The sequence below is a fragment of the Scardinius erythrophthalmus genome (assembly GCF_964197995.2).
Source record: "Scardinius erythrophthalmus genome assembly, chromosome: 8".
NCBI lineage: Eukaryota > Metazoa > Chordata > Actinopteri > Cypriniformes > Leuciscidae > Scardinius > Scardinius erythrophthalmus.
The window spans coordinates 37,727,739-37,735,038 of NC_138228.1; the positions used below are offsets into that span (position 1 = coordinate 37,727,739).

General features: G+C 33.3%; 1 long non-coding RNA gene across 1 annotated transcript; it reads right to left on the reverse strand.

Annotated features, from left to right (window-relative positions):
* Positions 1-2,077: 2,077 nt before the first annotated feature.
* On the reverse strand, positions 2,078-6,972 carry LOC308694510. Its single transcript, XR_014030614.1, has 3 exons — positions 6,877-6,972; positions 4,248-4,323; positions 2,078-4,157 (listed from the first exon to the last, which is right to left on the reverse strand). It is a non-coding gene; the product is annotated as an uncharacterized lncRNA (long non-coding RNA).
* Positions 6,973-7,300: the final 328 nt, after the last annotated feature.

The window sequence follows — 7,300 nt, forward strand, 5'->3', positions numbered from 1 at the left end:
AATGAACAAGTTTTAGGGAGTTTCCAGGAGGAGATTTCTGAAGATGTCAAAAAGTTGATGGACTTTAAAAAGAGCTGGAATGACATGTCCAGTCAGAGGCTGATTCATCAAGGACGGCCTCTCCGGTGTTGGATGCCTTGCCATTGTGCCTCATGAAGTTAGAAGCTTGTAAATTATTTGGTTTTGATTTACTTTTATTTTTATTTTATATATTAATACCTTTATGTAAACTAGTTAATCTGTATTTAATAAAAAAATATAAATAATTGAAATTAAGAAGCTCGCCTGCCATAAGTCTCTGTTTTACTTCTGTCTTCTGTGATCTAAAAGTCTTCTGTGATCTAAATGTAAGTATGGAAATTCAAATGCTTATTATTTAGGACAGATTTGACTTACTTTACCTAACCTGAGAATAATTAAAATAAGGTTAAAGGTGTTTAAAATTACGCACCATAAAACCATATATATATATATGTTACATCAGGAACAGACAAATATTTTCCCCAGATTTGGAAGAGGAACTGGTTAAGTATACTGTATGTTCAAGTTAGCCGACATTTACTTTGGCCTATCACCCAGTGAGGTTAAAAAGCTAGCCTTTCAGCTTGCTGTGTCACATAACATCAAGGTGAGACCTGAGACCTGGTCAGAGCTGCAGCAAGCTGGCTGTGACTGCCCCCCACATAATAAATCCCAATTTAACCCCTGGTCACAGTGAATGAAGAAACTACATAGGCCTACTGACTTTTCATTCCTAACCTCAACTCTGCCCTCTCTTTCTTTCTTTCTTTCTTTCTTTCTTTCTTTCTGGCAATTACAAATAGAAAATAGCAGCCATTTATACACTTATTTCTGGTTACAATGTAGTCTATTACTTGTGGTGAACACTGTTAAAAAATTCATACTGTATGCAAAACTGTGGGAACCTTTTCTGCTATCTAGCAAAGAATATGGATGGGCGACATGACCAAAATTTCAATTTTACTTCACAGTTACAATACCATGGTTTCACAATTCTCAATATCAGCTTTGATTCCACAGCATAAACTAAATTTCAAACTCTTTTGCGTTTGTAGTTGTTGTTGTTGTTGTTGTTGTTGCAGGTAGTCCAATGCTTTTTAAGTAATTTTGTTTATTTTATGTAAAGTTTATTTGTTTCTATAAGTTAATTAAAATTAAAAAGTGTATCTAAAATTTTAAATTAGAATTAATTTAGATTCATTTGACACTATTTACCTCTTTTTTATTATCATTTTTTATGTACGATAAAACTAAAAGCTGAAGATTTTTGTGGTGTATCATTCATCAGTGTTTGTTTTTCCACTCCAACGTTCCAATAATTCCTGCCCACTAAAAGCTGCACGGATAAATTTGCTTACCCCACAAATAGGCCTATCTATGTAAACGATTTAGAAAAAGTTCCATCAATTCACACTTTATATCATCGCTATGATATGTCATATCACCCAGCCCTAACATGCAGTAATGCTTCAAACACATTTGACAAGCTAGTTGATAAAAATCAACAACCGGTCAAGACTGATTGGCTAACGCTATTTTCCTACTTGTCTGCGCTCTTTTATTCTTTCATGTTAACTGAAGTGAATAATGCACTATTTTAACTTTAATCAACAAGTAGAATTGATCATGACATTCTCACCTTATTTAAAAAAAAAACAAAACAAAAATCGCTGATCCAATGCTGAGCTAGTGAATGTCTGAACTAGTTGATGCACAAAATCAATGCCCTGATAAAGTAAGTACCTGGCAAAAAGTATTGTATGTATTTTGAAAAAAATTAAAAATAAAACCTCTTCTTAAATGTATTTAAATATAAATTACATTTGATTTTTTCCGAAGGCTTTAAAATACAAAATACAAAATAGTATTTTGTATTTCAAATACATATTTTAAATACATGTATCTGAAATACTGCCCATCCCTGTATACGTCAGTGACAGACACATCTCTCAGAAAATAAGATATGATACAATATCAGGCATTAAAGTCAGTAATGCCACTATAAGAAGGACACAGCTATCGCTGAGTTGATAATTACCACGGACGCGGTTATATACAGATGCATCAAAGTATTCAGCATTTATTGTTCCAGAATTTCGTATCAGAGTGGAGAAAAGGATCATTTAGGGATTATCATTTTACACAGTAATGTTAGCATTATGGCATTACTAAGAGCAATCATTTGTTCAGACTCAAGCTCGTCATTAACCAGTTTACAGTGCAGTCATTTAGAAGCAGACCATACATGTTGTTAGAGATGTGAGAAACATTATACAGAATACATATGATGGGGCTTACAGTAGATTATTGTGAATAGCAGTACAAATTGGGGTACAAGTAAATGAAATGGCAGATAAGGATAGCAAAGGAAGTCACTAAAAGTAATCACAATGATTTGACAGTTAACATCAGCAGGGCAGAAGTTAAGAGCATAATTAAAGAAGAGATTAAAGGAAAGGTGGCAAAGGGAGGATGTGAGAAAAGAGCAAGGGTTTTACAGTATCCAAAGCAAAGTGGGAGAAATGAGGTATGCAGGAAGGAATAAGAGGGACGGGATAATAATATCGAGACTTAAGTTTGGACACACTGGGCTAAATGGATTGCTGTTCAAAATAGGTAAACATAACAGGGAAATGTGATTTCTGTAAGCAGGAAGAAAAGGCATAGAACATGTTATGCTATATTGTTGGAAATATGAAAGAGAAAGAAGACATTTGACCCAAAACTTGAGAGAGCTAAAATAACACTTTCATTTAATAGATATTCTGTGAAAGCAGTCAAAAGATAAGTGTTATAATTTCTTATTTCAATAGAGAAACTAATTTGAGTAAAAGGATATAAGGATTTTTTTTTTTTATTGTAGATGACAGACATTCACTCCACACCAGTAGGTGGCGGTAATACACTAGTTCGCTGTTTGCCAACCACCAATAAACCTAGAAAGAAGTAGAAGTAGAAGAAGAAGAAAGAAATACTTCTTAGTAAACTTTTATTAAACTTGTATTGTTCCCGAGTACAAGAATTCAGAGAGTAAATGTTAAGCGGAAGTGAGATATATTCGGTTTCCAGAGAAGGATCCAGAGCATTGTAAAACAGTGGCTAAAGGCTGTAAAGAATCGTAAATACGGAGAACATGGAGAAAAGCATTCCTGTGGGGAGATATGTCTCATCTTTTTTTCTGATGCATCAGCTGGCTTTTATGCTGGCCTATCTAAGTGAAAATGATCAGTTTCTTTCAGAGCGGTAGCACAGCAGAAACCATAGGAAAACCGAGAGAAACAACAAACAGCAAAATCGCAACACACCCATATAGGTAACAAGAAAACAAAATAAAACAAAAAGCAAAAGAACAGCAATTGGTAACACCACGTCTTTTGCTTGTGACTGTTCACTCGTGTGCGATCCAAAAATTGCTGCTCCTAATGCAACTACTAATGCGAGTACCAGTAACCCTCCAAATAATCCAGATGCTAGTCCTGATACTGCTGTTCCTATTGATGCTAATCCTGAAGCTGATGCTAATGCTGCTAATCCTAATGCTGCTGCTGCAATTGCTGGTAATCCTGATACCATTGATTCTGATGTGTTGAATAATTTGTTTGCGGCTTCTTTAATCCATTGTACTGCTGATTTTACTTTGGCTACTGCCCACTTTTTTAGATCTGTCATCCACTTTATTGTATTTTTTACCCATTTTAATAGCATTCCTCCAATTGCCACTAGAGCTATTACTACACATGACTTAAAGTTATCTTGTAACCACTGTATTGCATTTATAACCCGTTGTAACAATTTTTTTGCTATTGCTACAATTGCAGCTCCTGCTATCGCTCCAACTACTGCTGATCCTATTAGCGACTGTGCTCCTACCATTGATCGTAAGTTTGCTGCTGCTGCTCCTGCTACGCCTCCTGCTATTGCTGTTACTGCTACTCCTACTGGTCCTTTTCTTTCTTCTTCTTCCCACAGATATTTTAAAATGCACACTCCAGCTGCTGCTCCTGCTGCTGCTCCTACCACTACTTCTACTGTTGACATTAATGCATAAGCCACTACTACTACTACAACTGTTGCAACTGGCAATATTAGAGGTGATTGTAGAGTTGCCCTCGGTTCTTCTCCAGCTGCTGCTTTTCCTGCCAATGCAACAATTAAAAAACAATTAAAAATAAAATATATTAGTGTTGGATATTGTATGTTATCGTATTATAAGTTTCATTTCTTACCCATGTTGCTTATGCAGGTCTTCTAAAATGATCAGCTTTTCAGATTCTTCTTTCTTCTTTCAGGCCAATTGCCCTCCTTAAAGAGACAGAGTAACAAAATATGCTTTCTAAAACTTCCAGGCTCCTGAGATCACTGCATATTTATCAGAATATTCATGAATAACTTTATCTTTACCCTTGTTTATATATATATATATATATATATATATATATATATATATATATATATATATATATATATATATATATATATATATATATAGCACAAACATACACACACTCCTCCCAGTCTTTCTCTCTGTTCTGAATATTTATAAGATTTTGTTTTCTTTTGCTCAAGCGATTTGAGATTATTTTGACCAAATTATGGACACGAAGAAGGTAGGATATGCACACCACAATGTAGGGGTGGTTGTCTATGGAAGTAAAACAATGACACATGTTTTTGAAACAAAAAAAAAACATGTTGAATTGGACTAATTTAATTTTTTTATTTTTTTTTGCTTTGCATTAACCGTGCTTGCATTTTAATGCATTGTATTTTTAGGGCTTGCATTTTTATAAGCTGAAATTCAACATGGTTGAATATTTAAGCTGTGAATATTTCAATTCAAAACATTTCACACACATTATCATCATTAAAAATTCAATAATCCATAATCACCTTTCAGATTTCACTTCTAAAATGTTAATTCTGTTTAAAATACATCCTATAATATTTGACAGGCAATTTTCAGTCCATTTTATTTCGCCTTACAAATTCGCTTCCACAAATTCAGTGGTTCAAATTCGACAGCAAATTCGACATTTGACATCTGGGAACAGCAGGAACAGGTATGGAGTTTCCTCTGTGTCTTTTTTATTCAATCAAACATACTGCCTTTGAGAGTAAAACTAATTATTTAGTAATTAAAAAACTTAAAAGATTGCATTAAAAGATTTGTCTTAAGGCTCAAAAATCAAGAAGTTAATAAAATTATTTGCAGTGCATGTACATCAATCCGTGTCTCATTCGTTCAGTCGTGTGTTTTTTTTTTTTTTTTTTTTTTATATATTAAAAGTATTGAGAAAACAGTTCCTATTTCGTTTTTTAGTGGTCAACCTGTACCTGTTACTTCGATCCAGGGTGACCAATAGAAAAGTGCCTTTCATCCTGGTTTGTAGAGACCGCCCACTAAGACACAGCTTCATTCACAAGCAAAACTTTTCAACTCGCAAGCAAAAGTTTTCAAATTGCAAGCAAAACATTTCAACTCTCAAACAAAAGATTTAGACCCGCAAAAAAGATAGCACAAAAGAGAGCAAAATGTATGTGTTTGTGATGAAAAGTGTTCGAAATGCACAAAAAAAAAGGTTTTCAAAGATTTACATGAACTACAAATAATTTTGTTATCAACTTCTTTATTTTTGAAACTTAAGACTTTTTTGCAATCTTTTATTTATTTATTTTTTTAATTACAAAAGAATTAGTTTTACTCTCAAACACTGTATGTTTGATTAAATAAAAAAGACACAAAGGAAACTTCATACCTACATCCTCAAACTCACACCTTATTGGGGATGTATGCTGTAATGGCAAGCAGACAAAGAATATGACTAAATAAACATATTTTACATCAAATTTTTTTTTTACAACATATTTTTGACTTCTGCATGAGCTCATAATTATTTTAATATCAACAATCTAAAAGGTGTGCATTATGCCTGAGCCTGACATCTACATAAACACTTAACAGTTGGTTTTATGACTGTAAGACATTCTCTTCAAATGCTATTAAAGTTAGAAACATGCATACCAATGTTGTATGTAACTTAAGAGAAGGTCCCTTAACTTCAAATATCAAACGTTCAATGTCAAGCCAGCCAGTATTTTACTGGGAAACGCTTAACATGAAATTTTGCACGTTAGGTTCATATTCTAAGTCTGCTTGCCTGTAGCCTATATAGTACAGCCTGCATTCCCAATAAGGTGCAAGTTTGGTCTTTTAGCCTATTTCACTGTAGGCTAGTCCATTAAGCTACTTTACCTATCCCAATGCATTGATGGCCCCCACACACAGTCATACATTCAACTTCTCAAAACCCAAAACTACATGAAACATGAACATGAAATAAAACTCAAAACAAGATATATATATATATACAGTATATATATATATATATATATATATATATATATCATTTCTATTTTGTTTTGGTTTCTCTTTTCTATGGTATTTTTATTTTATTTTAAGCTTCTGTTAAATTAGGAACTATAAGCATGAACTTATAAACAATATATATTGAGGGGACCACCAGGGGCTGATCATTTAAACAAATATCTTAAAATAAATATCTTAAAATAATGTGCATCAATATCTCAGCTGTACGGCTGTACCCCAGTACAACATCAGTTAATATTAACAAACACTTAAATTACATAATCTATTAAGGATAATGAATGTTAATTTCAACAAATACTAATACATTATTTAGCCTAAATTAAAAATTGTAAATGTTAACATTAGTTAGTTAATGACTTAACATGAGCATTGTATAATTATATCTCTGGGTAACATATTTTTTCACTTCTGCCTCTTACAAAGCTCCACACCCTCTCCTAACTGTAATAAAGTCAAATCTTACAAACCTGAAATGAATCCGGATTCCAAACAGCAAATGAAAGCTCTCTGATGAATATCATACAACAAATGTGTTAAAGAAGGCTGCACCATATGCTGTGGTCTTAAATACATGTACCCAGGATGCAATGTGATCTGAAGGCTGCTGCTTTTCAGTAAATCACATGACATTTAGGAAACTGCATCAAGGTGAAAATGTGACACATGCAATTGAAAGTGCTTTGAAGTGCCTATTACTACCAGGCAATGTACACTGCCCACCATTGCCAGGCAACATTTTCTTTATTCCAAAAAATGATTGTGCTTTCATTTTGCACTTTATTATGTTTTCATTTGAAATATCTGTGCACTACACTTGGAAGAATTTGCTTTAGTTTTCTACCTGTTTTCATTTCATTAAGAGAACAAAATGCTTTAAACCAAATGCTTTAC